This window comes from Pseudopipra pipra, chromosome W (genome assembly GCF_036250125.1).
Source record: "Pseudopipra pipra isolate bDixPip1 chromosome W, bDixPip1.hap1, whole genome shotgun sequence".
Classification (NCBI taxonomy): Eukaryota; Metazoa; Chordata; class Aves; order Passeriformes; family Pipridae; genus Pseudopipra; species Pseudopipra pipra.
In genome coordinates, this window is record NC_087580.1 from 9,440,297 (window position 1) to 9,455,935 (window position 15,639).

The window sequence follows — 15,639 nt, forward strand, 5'->3', positions numbered from 1 at the left end:
TCTCACTCACACCACCCCCACCAGACACTCAGATGCCAACAAGTGCCCGTTAAAATCGATGCTACAGGACAAGGAAAAATCTTCTCTCACTCACAGCACCTAAACCAGACAATAAAATACCAACACATGTCGATTAAAATCGGTGCTGCAGGACAAGAAAAAATTTCTCACTCACACCACCCACACCAGACACTCTACAGGACAAGAAAAAAATCTTCTCTCACTCGCAGCACCCACACCAGAGACTCAGATGCCAACACTGGTCATTAAAATCGCTGCTACAAGACAAGAACACCGCTGCCATAGTCATCATCACCATGGCTGGGCTTCGCGAACGAAGATTTGAGAAGGCTCTATCCACATTTGCTACAGGCACGCTGGTGGCTCATGAGGCCAATACGTGACAGACATATCCGACTGCAAAAGGCACAGCAGAAAGACTCCTTAGATGGTGTATTCTGCAATACGCGGTTCTTTCTGCGTTGCCTTTTTTCCTCGAGAGTGATCCTGCGTGTGTTCTCAAAGGAGACAGCTGCGTTATAGATGGTTATCATAGTAACTACACCAAATATTCAAACGCAAACACGTGCCGATTAAAATCAGGGCTACAAGACAAGAAAAAAATCTTCTCTCAACTCACAGCACCCCTACTGAAATAGAGAATGAAATAAAATATTAGATATTTAGCTATGAAGGTGTGACTTTGCAAAATGTAAAACTGCTTAAAAGTCTCTGACCGAACTGTGGGCAATTGAGATAAAAGGCTTAGAGAATGGGGAAGGCTTTTTAGCACGTAGAGAGGGGTGGGGAACCTGAAACTGCTTGAAGTGATAAAACTTTACCTAACTACTCTATAATGGTAAGAATAGGAGGTAAAACTAAGTGTCTATTTAGATAAGAAAGACTGCAAAAGGAGTGTGTGTAAAGATAATTTTGAGCTTGCTACTTTCAAACTGTATAAAAGGCTATGTTATTTCTTGGCTCGGGGAGTGCACTGGGGAGAACACCTGCCCCTTTGCATTCCCCGGCCGTAATAAAAGTGCTTTTCAGATTGGCAGAAGTTTCTTTGAATCACTACCAGACACTCAGATGCCAACACGTGCCCATTAAAATTAGTAGTACAACACAAGAAAACTTCTCTCACTCACAGGACTCACACTGGACACTCAGATGCCAGCACGTGTTGATTAAAATCCCTGCCACAAGACAAGAACACTGCTCTCACACTACCTACATCAGACACCCAGATGGCAACACCTGCCGATTAAAATCGCTGCTACACGACAAGAAAAAAATCTCTCACTCGCAGCACCTATCCCAGACACCGAGACGCCAACACGTGCCCATTAAAATCGGTGCTACAACACAAGAAAACTTCTCTCACTCACAGCACCCACACTGGACACTCAGATGCCAACACCTGCTGATTAAAATCGCTGCTAGAACACAAGAAAACTGCTCTCACAGCATCTACTGCAGAGACGCCAACACGTGCCGATTAAAATCGGTGCTACAAGACAATAACAAAACCTCTCACTCACACCACCCCCACCACACACTCAGATGCCAACAAGTGCCCATTAAAATCCGTGCTACAGGACAAAAAGAAAACCTTTCTCACTCACAGCATCTAACCCAGACAATAAAATACCAACACGTGTCGATTAAAATCGGTGCTGCAGGACAAGAAAAAATTTCTCACTCGCAGCAGCCACACCAGACACTTAGATGCCAACACCCGCTGATTAAAATCGCTGCTACAGGACAAGAACGCTGCTCTCACAGTACCTACACCAGACATTCAGACGCCAACACGTGCCCATTAAAATCGGTGCTATAAGACAATAATGACTTCTCTCACAGCACCCACACTCAGACGCCAACACCTGTTGATTAAAATCGCTGTTTTAAGAACACTGCTCTCACAGTACCTACACCAGACACTCAGATGCCAACACGTGCCCATTAAAATCGGTGCTACAGGATAAGAAAAAAATCTTCTCTCACTCGCACCACTTATGCCAGACACTCAGATGCCAACACGTGCCCTTTTACCAACCCTTAAATGCAACTCTTTTAGGTTAGGAAATGTGGGAAATAAATTGTCGGAAGCTGATGAAAATTAGTGCCACAGATGATAATAAAAACTTCTCCTCATCACACTGCCTACACCAGACACTGACATATTAATAAGTACTAATTAAAATTAGTGTCACAGAACAAGAAAAAAGCCTTTTCTGGCCGCACTCCTTGTATCAGACACTAAGATATTAACAGCTGCTGATTAAAACTCGTGTCACAAAAATAGAAGACAACTTTTGCCATTCACAATACCTACACCAGACACTGAAATGGCAACACGTGCCGATTAAAATCGCTGCTACAAGACAAGAGTAAAACTTTTCTCATAGTACAGCATCTACACCAGACACTGATGCCAACACGTGCTGATTAAAATCAGTGCTATAAAACAAGGAAACTTCTCTCACTCACAGCACTCACACCGGACACTCAGATGCCAACACGTGCCCATTAAAACCCGTGCTACAAGACACTAAGGAAACTTCTCTCACAGCAGCTACACTAGACACTGACAGCTATACTTCACACACTCTGCACTCACCAAACTTCTGAAATAATTTATTAAGACCCACAAGCTTTGCCTTACACACCGTACACGACCTCCGAAACAGAAACAATTTACCGGGACACACGAACTCCGAAACAGAAAGCGGCTTACAGGTACTTTCCAGTGACCGATCACCCGAAACCAAATTATACGAAACAAATACCTTCAATTGGTCGCAAGAGGTCCCCGTCTGCTCCCGCAGCGAGCCCAGGGAAGTGAGGAGTCCCTTCGGCAAAATCCCGAGGGCGCCCCAGGGAGTCCCTGCCTCCAGCGGAGTCTGCAGCCGAGCACAGGGTGACTCCCGCCTGGCTGGCCGGAACTGAGGCCGGCAAAAGCCGACGGTAGGAAAACCCAATAGCCACAGGTCCTATTAAGCCGCTATTTGTTTATTACGGCGCAGGACGAAAACAGGACCCCTCCAACCAACACGCGCACAGCCTCCCCCCTCACAGCTCCCCTTTTCTACAACTACGTCATACATATTCATCGCGCATTTTACATATTCATGACCTACCCGAGACTGGGCGGTGTTCGATGTCCATCTCGGCACACGCCTTCTGCCGCCTGCGCGCTTCTCTCCCGTGGCCGTCTCGGGCGGTCGTAGGGGATGAAGGCTCAGAGTCTTCCTCTCTCCGAACTGTCCCCTCGCTCTCGGAGCATGCGCAGTCTCTCAGCACCGGCCCCTGGCGGCAGCTCCTCATTGGCTGCCCGGCTGCTCGGTGTCCCATTGGTTGTCTATTGGTTACGCTTGGCTGCACCGCGCGCTCTCCCATTGGCTGCCCCTTCCCGCCATCCCGCAGTTTTCCCATTGGCTGCCTCTGGGCACCTCCCCATTGGCTGCTCCCCGCCCACACGGCTGCTCTCTTAGCGACCGCCCCGGAACCTGAGAACTGCACTTATTCAACTCTGCAGCTTCAATTGTCTCTTAGCAGCAGCAGCGTAACATCTTCTCCACAGCAACTTAACATTTTCCCTTGTCGGGGCAACCCCACAGCACCAAAAAGGCTCCCAGCGACGCAACCCCAGCTGTGCTTCGCACAGAGACCCCGCCCGGCCCCGCCGGCAGCGCCCCCGGCCCGTGCCCAGCCTCCCCTCTGCTCCGGGCTCCGCGCCCAGCGCCGAACGCCTTCGCCTCCCCCCGCGCCGCCTCCTCCTCGCCCCGGCGCTGCCGCTGCCGCCGCCCCGGGGCGCGGGGACCGCCTTGGCCGCCCCGCTCCGGCACCGCCGCTGGGAGGGGGGAGGGCGGGGCGGCCCCGACCCGTGCGCGGGGCCTGAAAGGCGGCGGGGGAGGAGAGGAGAGCGCGGCGGGGGCTGTGTCTGCACCGGGCCGGGCCCGGAGCTTGAACACTGTTTGTTTGGGACGGCCGAGAGCACTGCGGGAAAGCTGGCCAAGAACGCCGGAGCAGAAACCTGTTTTGGGGCTTTTGGAACAACCCCTTTCGCGGGAGCGGCAAACCCCGAAAGGCTGTGTGCTCCCCTGGGTTTGGGACCTGCCTGACCCCCCTGGGGGGCCCAGGCACCTCTGTGAGGATTTTATCGCTTGGAGCAAGGGAGTTACCTCCAGGCAGCAGATAAAGAAAACATCGCAGCACCCTGCAGGAGAAAGTTGTTTCTTCCCACGTTAAAGCTTTTCCCTGGCAGCGAGAGTTTCCTTGAGTGGGCATTAAGGTTTTCCATCCTCGGTGTTTCTTCGAAGGTTTTCTACACCTACACTCTGTGTGTGTGTGTCTGTGTGTCTGTCTGGGAGTCTCTGTGTGTCTGTGTCTCTTTGTCTGTGTCTGTGCGTTGCAGCAGTGGGGGGGCCCGGCCTTTGCAGGATGGCAGCTCCATGTCTGGAGAGATTTATTTCATTGAAAAACTGACAAGAAAAAACCAAACCAAACCAAAATGCAGTGCTGGAAAAGGGAAACAAACACACCCCCTCCAACATCCCTTCCCCCGCCCCCCTCTGCCTCCCACGCCCAAAAATAAAAAAAAATACATAAATAAAGAAGTAACTACAGCCACTCCCCACCACCAACACAAAAAGAAATACCTCCCTTCACACCACTATGGCACCAGTACGGGCCAGTATGAGACGAGTACAGACCAGTAGGGACCTGTACGGACCAGTCTGGGAGCAGTATGCATAACCATGGTACCAGTATGGGCCAATATGGACCCATAGGGCACCAGTACAGCACCAGGGTGGACCAGGACAGGCACCAGTGACACCAGTATGGCAGCAGAATGAGCACCAGGGTTTCCAGGATGGCCCCAGTATGGGCGTCAGGGCTTCCAATGTAGGAGTCTCCAGTTCTCCCAGTATGGGGGCACCAGGGCTCCCAGTGTATCCAGCACTTTCAGGATGGGGTCAGCAGTACTCCCAGAGCTCCCAGTATTGGGTCACAAATGCTCCCAGTACAGGCCCAAGGGTTCCCAGTATGGGCTTCAGTCACAGGGGCTCTTGGGGGTCCCCTGGCTTCCCAGCCCCTCCCCTCATGGAACCAAAGGGACCCTGGGACACTGTGGAACCTCATGGAATCACAGGGCCCTTGTGACTCTGTGGGACCTGATGGAACCAAAGAAACCCTGTGACACTGAGAAACCTCATGAAGTCAAGGGGACGTTGTGACATTGTGGAGCCTCATGGAACCAAAGGAATTCTGGGACACTACAGAACCTGATGGAACCAAAAGAACCCTGGGACCCTGCGGAACCTCAGGGAACTGAAGGAGCCCTGGGACATTGCGGACCCTCGTGGAATCAAGGGGCCATTGTGCCACTGACAAGCTCTGTCAGGGTTTAACCCCAGTCAGCAACTGTGGAGACGTTCGCTCACTCCCACACCAGCCAGAGCAGGGGCAGACTTGGAAGGATAAAAGCTGGAAAACTCCTGGGTTGAGGTAAAAGACACTTTAGAGGGAAAGCAAAACTGGGCACACGAGCAAAGAAAAGCAAAGAATTAATTCAGCATTTCCTATGGGAAGCAGGTGTTCAGCCACCTGCAGGGGAGCAGGGTCCCATCCCACAGAATGCTTCCTGGGGAAGACAGATGCCATCACTCCAAACCTTCCTTTTCCTTCTTCTTCCCCTCCCTTTCTATCCTGAGCATGATGTCATGTGGTCTGGAATATCCCTTGGGTCAGTTTGGGTCCCCTGTCCCGGCTGTGTCTCCTCACAGCCTCCCAACTTCCTTGCCAGCCTGGCCCTGTGAAAAGCAGAAAAGGCCTTGGCTCTGTGTGAGCCCTGCTCAGCAACAACCAAAACATCTCTGTATTATCAACCCTGTGTTCAGCACAAATCCAAAACACGGCCCCGTAGCAGCCACTGGGAAGAAAATCAACTCCACCCCAGCTGAAAGCAGCACAAACTGTGACCAAAGTAGTTGTATTTTTTAAAAACAGAGTCTATGCAGCAGCGGGGAAAGATGCTGGAAAATTCTTTTAACTGTTGTACAATACTGTTTGATCCCTACATCTGTGACTAATAGCCTTGTGGCAGCTCTTGCTTCCTTATTTCCCTATATCAGTGATTAACATGTCCTTGCAAATGCCTTAGTTTTGAGAACAAGGATTGTGTGTGAGAGCAAAGAATGGTAAGAGAAGTACATTATGACATGACCACATGTCTGAGATACTCTCACGGAGAAAAGATTCCTTGGAAGATCAGGAGCCATATTCAAGTAAGTCCATGGAAGTAATTAGTACCTCTGCATGTATTCAGGAAATGTAATGAATATGTAATAGGAATGTCATGACTATTAATTTCATGACTCTAAAGTGGTCTGTGAGGTTGCTGGGTGTGCATGCTTTATGGAGCTATCTTCATGCACCCAGCACACTGAATGAAGTAATGTGGGCTTTCTAACCCAAAAAACTGGTTGGGGAGTTTATTTCCCAGTTTTCAGTGCCAGAACCTCATGGAACCCAAGGGACCCTGAGACACTGTGGGGGCTCATGGAACCCAAGGGACCCTGGGACACTGTGGGGGCTCATGGAACCAAAGGGACCCTGGGACACTGTGGGGGCTCATGGAACCAAAGGGACCCTGGGACACTGTGGGGGCTCATGGAACCAAAGGGACCCTGGGACACTGTCAGGAGCCTCGTGGTGCCCAGGGTTGAGGAATCCCGTGGGTGCAGGTGGCTCAGGGAGCAGCTGCAGTTGGAGCTGTGGGATGAGCTCTGGGTGAGGGGCCTCAGCCCAAAGGCCGTGAGCTGCTGACCCTGGAGCAGCCAAGGGAGAGGACACTTGGAGACAGGGCAGGAGCCCAGGACTCAGCAGGAAGAGCAGTTTGTGTGCTTGGAGTGTGAGGAGATAAAACCCCATGGAGGTTTTCTGGGGGTCCCTCCTTGAGGCACCAGCTCAGCCTGTATCTGTGTTTCTTCTCCAGGAATAAAATGTTTTATTGTTTCTACGACATCAGAGACTCTGCCATGGGAAACCTGGGGTGGAAGCAGTGAGGAAACCTGGTCTGACTGTGAGAGTGGAGGGTGTGGGGAGTCACAGGGGACCCGTCGGGTCACTGGAGCTGCTGCTGCTGGGAAGGGGCCTGAGTGTCAGCAGTGCCAGTCTGGGCTGGTGGGAGAGTCACTGCCAGGGAGTCCTGGGAATGGTGAGCCTGGGAAGTTCCCTTAAGAGTGTGAGGGGGATCTCGTGTGCAGAGACCCCCAGGAGCCCCCTGAGCCGCTCTGCTCATGGCAAGGATGCAGAGAAGGCAGAGTTACTGAACACCTTTGCACTGACAAGACCATGGCCTTGGATGTAGGGCTGCTCTCCATCCCTTCAGCCCCAAGCCTGGCCCTTGAGATCTGGGGGCATTTGACACCCACTGGCTCCTTTGATCCCCTTTCCCATCCCTCCCAGAGCCCAGGGAAGGACTGAGGGGCCTTGGCTGATTGTCCCTGACCCTCCCCTGCCCCGACACCAAGCTGTGCTCCTTGGGGACGGTGCTTGGACAGCCCCAGTCAGACCCTGTTTCCCGCTGTGCCCCCAAACCACCGGGTGCCCCAGGGGACGTGGGAACACACATGGACACGGGAAGGCACCCGTGGAGGTGGGAACACACCCACCCAGACAGACACAGAGCATTTGTTTTGCTGCAGGGGTTTATTGATTCTTGCAGGGAAATTGCCAGGGCACCCAGGGGATCAGGGGGGTCCTCCAGGGATGATCATCTCCTCATGCTGCTGGAGGGGGCCAGGACACGGGTGTCACCACCACTTCCAGTCCTGAAAGACAGAGCCCCAAACATCACCCCGGTGTCCACAGGGACATGGCAGGTGCCTTGTCCCCACCCCGTGTGTCTGCAGGGAGCTGGGGCAGGAGAAGGGAATTGGATGCTGAGATCCATGTGGCCCCAGAGCCCCTGAGCCCGGGATGCTCTGACACCTCCCCGAGCCCCTCCCTGCCCTCCCGGTGAGCCTGGGGGTCTGCAGAGCCCCCAGTGCAAGGCAAGGCTTGGGGGCAGCTGTGTCCAGCTGCCCCGGGACACGGAGCAGGGACAGCTCCCTCCATGTCCCTGCTGGGGGGAGATGGTAGGTCCATGGAGCCCCCAGGACCTTTGGAGCCTGAGCAGCTTGAAATATTGCAGGGTGTGAGGCCTTTCTCAGGAAGAACAGTGAGGCTAAACATTCCCATGGATACAGCCTTGAATTTTAGGGAGTTAGCTAGAAGAGGATAACAGTGCAAGAATGAAGCTGTTGACTGTGTGCAGGTGTTAAATTCCTGAGTGTTTTTGCAAAAATAAGTTTACATTGTGTGTGTGGGAAAGTACAGACTAGCGAGCCCAATAAAGCTGCCTGCTCTGCTCAGCAGGCAGACACCCCTCGTCTCATCACTGTTTGTCTGTGTGTGTCTTCTTTTATTCACAGACCAAAACTTAGCGAAACATACTCCACGACATGTCCCTCTTCTGTCCCCAAGCTCTGCCCACTGCAGAGGGCTCAGGGACCCCCCAGGGTCCTGCCAGGCTCCTCTGGGGGGCTGAGGAGCCTCCCATATTTCTCACCTGGACATGCAGAGAGGCAGCCGAGCGTCACTGGCGCATCAGCTCCACCTGGTCAGCCACAGGGGGCTGGGGACAAAGGCAGGGTTAGACACACACTGGGGTGAACTGGGACACAGTGGGATGTACTGGGACACACTGGCCTGGACTGGGGCACACTGGGGTGGACTGGGACACACTGGGATGTACTGGGACACACTGGGATGTACTGGGGCACACTGGGCCAGACTGGGGCACACTGGGATGCCGGGGAGGGTCGTGGCCATGAGAGGGGAGGGTCTGGGCCCAGCAGAACTCGGGGTACCCACCTCAGACCTCTTCACTCGATGGACATCCATGCCTCCCTGGAGAGAGAGTGTGAAGTGTCACTGGTCACTGGGGTGTCCCCAGACCCAGGAGGGATGGGGAGACTACATTTCCCCCCATTTCCCACACTGGGGACATCCCAACTCCAGGACTTACCCCGACACATCCACCTCCTCCTTGTCCCGAGATTGGCTGGGGAAGGAGAGCAAAGGTTTAAGCAGGATTGGCCCCTGTGGGGCTGGGGGAGGGACACGGGTGTCCCAGACCCCCCAGCCCATGGTTGGCCCCTGGTCTGAGAGGGAAAATCCCTTCTGCTCCCCCAGCCCCACTGCACCCAGTTTCCCCCGGGTTCCCTGTTCCTGCAGGGCCCAGGGTGGGGATGGAGACAAGGAGAGCCAGGGGAATTCAGGGCCTGCAGGGAGGGTGGGGGGAGGAGGAGGGAACCCAAAAAGGGTGAAGTGGGGGGAATTGGGGATCCCACATGATGGGCATTGGGGTGTGGAAGGGATGGGACTGTGGGGGATGCAGGTGAAGAGGAAGGGATTGCAGTGGAGGGGAAACAGGGAATGAAGCAGGGCAGGGGTGGGGACAGGAGAAATGGGGAAGGGAGAAAACTGGAAGGGATTGGGAGGGAATTTGGGACTGAGGGGTCAAGGAAGGGGATTTCTGGACATGAGTGTCGTGGGCAATGGGAAAGGGGAAGGATTAGAGGAGAAAGAAGGGAAGAAATGGTGTGGGAATGATGCCGTGTGTGTGTGGTGGGGTGGACTGGGGTGTGTGGGAATAGAGTGGGGGCCCTGAGGAAGGGCCTCCCCGGTGCACACTGGGGTGGACTGGGGAGCACTGGGATGGCCTGGAGGGTGGTGGCCACCAGAGGGGAGGGTCTGGGCCCAGCACAAGCCCTGGTACCCACCGGGCCGATCACTGTGTTTGTTCCCTGTAGAGAGACAAGGAGACGTCACTGGTCACTGGGGTGTCCCCAGTGCCAGGAAGGGATGGGGGCCCAAAGTGCCCCCCACTTCCCACACTGGGTGCCTCCCAACTCCCAGACTTACCTCCCCACATTGGACGCCGCCGGCCTGAACGGGCTGCAGGAGGAGAGCAAAGGCTTGGTTGGGGTTGGCCTTGTGGGGCTGGGGGGGACACGGGTGTCCCCACCCCCTCCAGCCCCGGCTGCCCCCCGGGCTGAGCGGGGCTCTTTGGGATTGCGGCTCCCAGGCAAGTTGGGGACACCAGTGCAGGGGGAAAGGCAAGGGATCGAGGGCAAAGCCTGGAGGAAAGGCCCTGGGAAGCGGCCATGGCAGGGCATTTCCCAGTTGGTGCCACTTCAGCCTGGCCAGGCCTTGTCCCATTTGAGCCCAGTGTGGAGCTTGGGCCTGTTTGTCCTCCTTGGACTCCAGTGGGGCTTGGCCCAGTTCCACCCAGTTTGGGTTGGGCCTTTGCCTTGGCTGGGAAAGAGAGGAGATGGTGGGGAGATGTCCCAGGGGACCAAGAGGATGGGATGGGGAGGCCCAAAAAGGTGGGATTTGGGGTCAAAAGAGCAGGAAGCGTTGGGACTGTGCCAGGATGGAGCTGGGTGCAAGCATCCCGTGGGGAAGCGGAGCTGTAGCAGCAGGAGTTGAATTGTGGGAAGGGGAAGGAGAGAGGGAATTGTGGCCGGAAGAAAGTGGCCTGGCCCGGGGCTGGGGGTGCTGGGGAGTTCTGGGGGAGCCCCTGGATCGGGAAGGGGCCCATCCCTGAGCCCATGGCCGTGGCATGGGGGCCTCACCTTGGCATCTGCCGGGGGGCTCAGCAGGATGGTGAAGAGCAGGGCCACGCTGAGCACAGCGACCTTCATCTTCCTCTGGGCCTGGGCAGCGCTGGCTGAGGCTGCACAAGGGCAGGAGCACATTTATCCCTGCCGGGACTCCTCCCTGCCCCCTCCCCGAGAGCCCCCGGGGCAAAGCCCGGCTGGGCACAGCCCCCAGCCCTGGCCACAAGCCCAACCCTGGCACAGAGTCCATCCCGCCTGCGGCACCCATCCAGCCACCTTCCCCGGCATCCCTCCAGCTTCCTGCACGGGGCAGCTGCCCCTGGAAGGGCCCAGGCCCCTGGGGGTGCCAAGGGGGTGGGCAGGGAGCTGAAAGCAGCTGCATACCCTGTGGGGACAATCCCACACAACACAATCCATCCTCCAACAGTCCTCAAACCCAGATCCACTCATGTCCCTCTGCACATCCCTTCCCAGAGCTTTCCCTCTGGGACACCCCAGAGCTCAGCCCAGCCCCAAACCCGGTTTGTCTGAGGACAATTGTCCCTGTTCCCACTCCAGCCCCTTGGTTGAACGCAGGGCTGGCAGTGACCCCCTTCTTGGGGCACCAGGAGCCCGGGATCAGGGAAACAGGGAGCTGGGAGATAAAGGGGCTGACGGGCAATGGGCACAGGCAGGTGACTGGGATCTCCAGTCTGGGCAGGCACTGGGGAGCACTGGGCAATGCTGGCCCTGGCACACAAGGGCTGGGCCCAGGGAAGTGCTGGGGTGGTGGCAGTGCCCGGCTCCAGCCCATTTGCGGACACTGCAGCCCCCAAGTGGTGCAGGCCCAGCCACGGCCTCCCTGAGCAGAGCCCAGAGGGGCAGATGCCCTTTGCTGGCCCTGCCCCTGTCCCAGCTGGGCACACCGTGTCCTCCCGCATCAGCCGGGCCCTGCTCTGCTCAGCTGGCCCAGGCAGGGGGGGCCAGGCACTGGCAGCCCAGCAGGGCTCTGGCTCCACACTGGGTTGGCCCTGGCACACAGCTGCCCCAGTGCCCCTGTCCCCAGGGATGGCCCTGCCCTGCCCTGGGCCCAGCGCTGGCCCTCAGCAGGATGGCACCTTCCCACCCCACTCTCCCTCCCTCCCCACCCGCCTCACAGGCCCCTCTGGGCTGGGACCCCCGTGGCCAGAGATCAAGGACAGGCACTGAGCGGGGGCTCCCGGCACCTGCCACAGCCTCAATTCTCCACTCACCTTTGGCCACAGTTCCGCAACACCTTCCATCCTTACGGGCCCCTGACCAGACACAAGGGACCATTGTGGGGCAGCTGGGAAAACATCTCAGCTCAATGACTTGACTATTTGCCTTGCATTTTCCCCAGGAGCCGGCAGTGACCTGGAAGATTTTCCTTTTGCCCTTTTCTGCTTCGTGCCTCGTTTGTTGGATAATTGAGGAACGTTGACTGAGGAGGGGCCCAGGGGAGGTGAAGCTGCTCAAGAAGGAGGCATTTACAGCCCCTCAACACCAAAGGTCCCACTCTGGACCATCCAAATTGTGACATCAGCAGCTCATTGGAAGAGGGAAATGTCCCCAGTTTGGTGTTTGAGAGAGAGATGGACGAGAGTCGTGAGCAGGGTGCCTGAGGTGCAGCTGATCCCCCCTGGACTGTCTCCTTCCTTCCCCCTGAGCAGGGCTGGGAGCAGCTGGGGAAATTCCTCTTGTTGCTGCAGTCCCTGCTGTGGGATTTTTCCCACCCTCTGGTTCCAAATGGATTTGGGGCCTGGCCGTTCTCCTCAGGCTGTGACCCGCAGTGAGGTGTTGCAGTGACTCCCAGAGGGAAAGGGGAGGAGAAAAGGGGGCCCTGTTCTCCCCACATTTACGTCTCCCTTCCCAATTTCCTGGTGCCCTCAGCTTCCCAGAGTCCCTCAGCACGCGGGGGGGGCAGGACCAGACTGAACAGGAGGTCTCTGTCCTGTTGTCCTGATTTTGACTGGGATAACGGACTGGTTTTACAGTCACTGCCCATGACAGGGACTTGCCCTGTCTCAGCTGATGCCTTAAGCACCTAATGGTTTTTTATTTTTCTAATACTTGTAAGTTTTATAAGTAAGTTTTAAAAAGCAGCAACCTTCCTCCCCCCCTTGTCCCTTGTTCCTTTCCCTTGTTTATACATTCCCTTGTAGAGGATTGGTTAGAAATGCGAGGACATATGAACATGGCTAAGGCTATGGATGAGCTGCTAAAGTATAAGACGCAGTCTGACTAGGCCCATGAGAAAGTCTGAGATAGCAGGGCCTTGAGAAAGCAGCAGCGTCCTTGGGTATTCTAAATTGAGCTGAAGAACAGGAGCTAGGCATTACCAAAACAGAGACACTTAACGAGCCACCTGTGTAAACAATGAAAGACAGTTAAGATGATATCACCACCTAACTGAGCACCAATAATGAGCCTAATTTCTGTAATATTCATGAACCTATTATAGAGTGTATATTAAGCTGTTGTCAATCTACAATAAACGAAGTTCCTGGATTCTCACATTGAGGTGTCTAGAGCTTTCCGTCGCGACATTCCCTAACCCTCTTACCCCATTCTATGCTCCCCATATCAATCCTGTTTCTGAATACAGCAAAAGTGTTTAGTCTTTTGTCAAGGGAAGGCCTAGACAGTTGACAGAACAGCATATCAGGGCCTAAACCACAGAATATGGTCAAAAATTAGGTAACTATGTACCCTTTGTGCTCTGAAGATGGTGAAGATGATGAAGTAAAAGCCTCCAGACCCATTTCTCAGGGGGTGGACCCGGGACGGACCAGAGGAAGGGCCGCAGGGTGGGCACATCTGGGATTGGATAGATGGTATTATAAAATGTAACCTCTCAGGCATGGCCTGTGTAACATCTTAGCCTTGGCAAATAAACCCTTTCTTATCTCACCCCTAATTAACTGCTCCGGAGATTTTTTTTTCTGCACCAAAATACACAGGCAACAGTGGTGGCCTGTACGGGGATCTGGACCGAGACTTCTTCAGACTGGAAACTTTCATCAGCAGGAATATTCCTCAGAGAGCCGGCTTTTATCTGAGATAATTCCCACCCCGGTCTGAGAAGCCCAGCTCCACAGAACCCACAGAGACTGAACACGGAGCATAGAGGTGAGATAAGAAAAGAGCGAATAAGGAAACGGTACCTATTTGGTTAGTTAGCAGCTGCGGGAAAGTTTTGTGTTTTGTGTCCCGGGATAGGGGACACGGATTTCTGAAAAGTTTGCTTAAAGACTTGGGCCCTCGAAATAGTCTGGAAAGTCGCTTTTCAGAGGGCGAACGAGTGGTTCACCAATTACCCAGGTCAGAGCCAGATGGCCTAGGGCTGTGTGGTTTGGAGGGGATGCCCTCTGGTGCTCTGACGCTGTGGGAGAGCCGGTGGGGCTCTGTAGTTTGTGACTCGGTAAATAGCTGAGAGGTTACATTAACAGCCTTGTGACCTAGTGTGTGATGGTGGTTTGCTCTTGTTTTGCAAGCATGGGTTGTGTGGATTCAAAAGTTGAGATCCCTAAGGAATCCCCCCTGAGAATGATTTTGAAGCATTGGAAAACTTTAGCTGGTGTTGAAACAACTTTGAAGAAAGAGGAACTGTGTAAGCTATCTATAAGTGTGTGGCCGGTATTTGGGCAGATAAAAGGAGTGGCTTGGCCAGAATTCGGTTCCTCTGAGCTAGACACGGTACTGAAGTTAATTTCACTCCTCAATGAGGAGCAAAAATGGGATGAAATCAGGTACGCGGAGTTGTTTATGTTTTTGTTAACACACCCTGGATTGAGGGGAGAGAAGGGGTCACCTAATGAGAGCAAAAGCAGCCCCGGAGAGGCTGGAGTTTCAGGAGGAGCAGCCCCTGGACCGATTCTGATTGGGCAGGCAGGAGCCATCAGTGGACCCCCTGGTGCGGATCAGGCTGCACCGGGAGGGATTAGGCAAATTAGAGTCTCTGGAGAGGTTAGCTCGGGAGTCCTGTCGGTTTAGTTGGAATGTGCACAGAGGTGCAAATGAGATCGACCTTTGTTGGAGCTGCTGGCAGCGCGGCAGAGCTGAGCGAGAGTTACGCAGACGCTGCGGGGCTGGCTAGCCCAGGGATAACAACAGGAGAGACTCCTGGCCCCACAGGGGCAATGGCTGCGGGGTCTGCCCTGTCTGTTCCAGCGAGCAGGGAAGCAGTTTGTAGCTCTGCAGCAGCTGGCAGCTTTGCCGGAGTAGATAAAGTTGCCATAACAATGGTAGAAGTGAACTTGAAAACAGAGAAACTAGTAACAACTGAGGTTGATAGTTGTATTGGTAGCAGTGAAGGGACGACGGTGACGGCCCCAAATGTAGAGGTGTTTCTGAGAACAAGTAGCCCAGCACCAGGGATGGGTGCTCAGGCAGCTAGTTTTATCGGCGTTGATAGCGATATAAGAACTGTAGGAGCAGAGCTGCATGCCCCAAGTGCAAGAGATATGAGTTGGGTAAATATGTATGAAACCAAGCAAAGAGCAAATGAGTCGTCCACGGAGTTTCTGAATAGATTAAAGGATGTCATCAGAAAATATACTGATATTGATTTAGAGTCAGATATGGGAAAGAAAAATCTGGTATACTTGTTTGTGGAACAGTCCACAAAAGATATAAGAAGGAAACTGCAAAAGGCAGGTGGTAGTGAAAGGGACATCGATGAATTATTAGATAGCTTGGGCAGTATATCAGAACAGAGGGCAGAAAGCTAGTGTGGTGGGCGGTGACACTGGTATTAGAACAGCCGTTACTGCGGCAACGGAACTCCCGGCTCAGAGAGCAGGGGAGGTTTCTGGAACGGCCGTTACCATGGCGACGGGACTGGCTGGCGCGGTGAAGAAAAAAGTGTTGCCTGTGTGTGATACAGTGAGGATGCTGTGACAGAGAGAGCGAGATTGGAGCAGGGAGCGATCCCGAAACTTAAAACTGTAGTGAGCACAGTAAA

At 54.2% G+C, this 15,639-nt stretch overlaps 1 protein-coding gene and 1 long non-coding RNA gene across 2 annotated transcripts in view; one reads left to right on the top strand and one right to left on the bottom strand.

Moving 5' to 3' along the window:
• Window positions 1-15,639, top strand: part of LOC135404839 (POTE ankyrin domain family member B-like) — a 199,655-nt gene that overhangs the window by 155,579 nt on the left and 28,437 nt on the right. The gene's annotated exons all lie outside the window — the stretch shown is intronic.
• On the bottom strand, window positions 7,701-8,686 carry LOC135405217 (uncharacterized). The gene is made up of 2 exons (XR_010425805.1): window positions 8,621-8,686; window positions 7,701-7,841 (listed from the first exon to the last, which is right to left on the bottom strand). It is a non-coding gene; the product is annotated as an uncharacterized LOC135405217 (long non-coding RNA).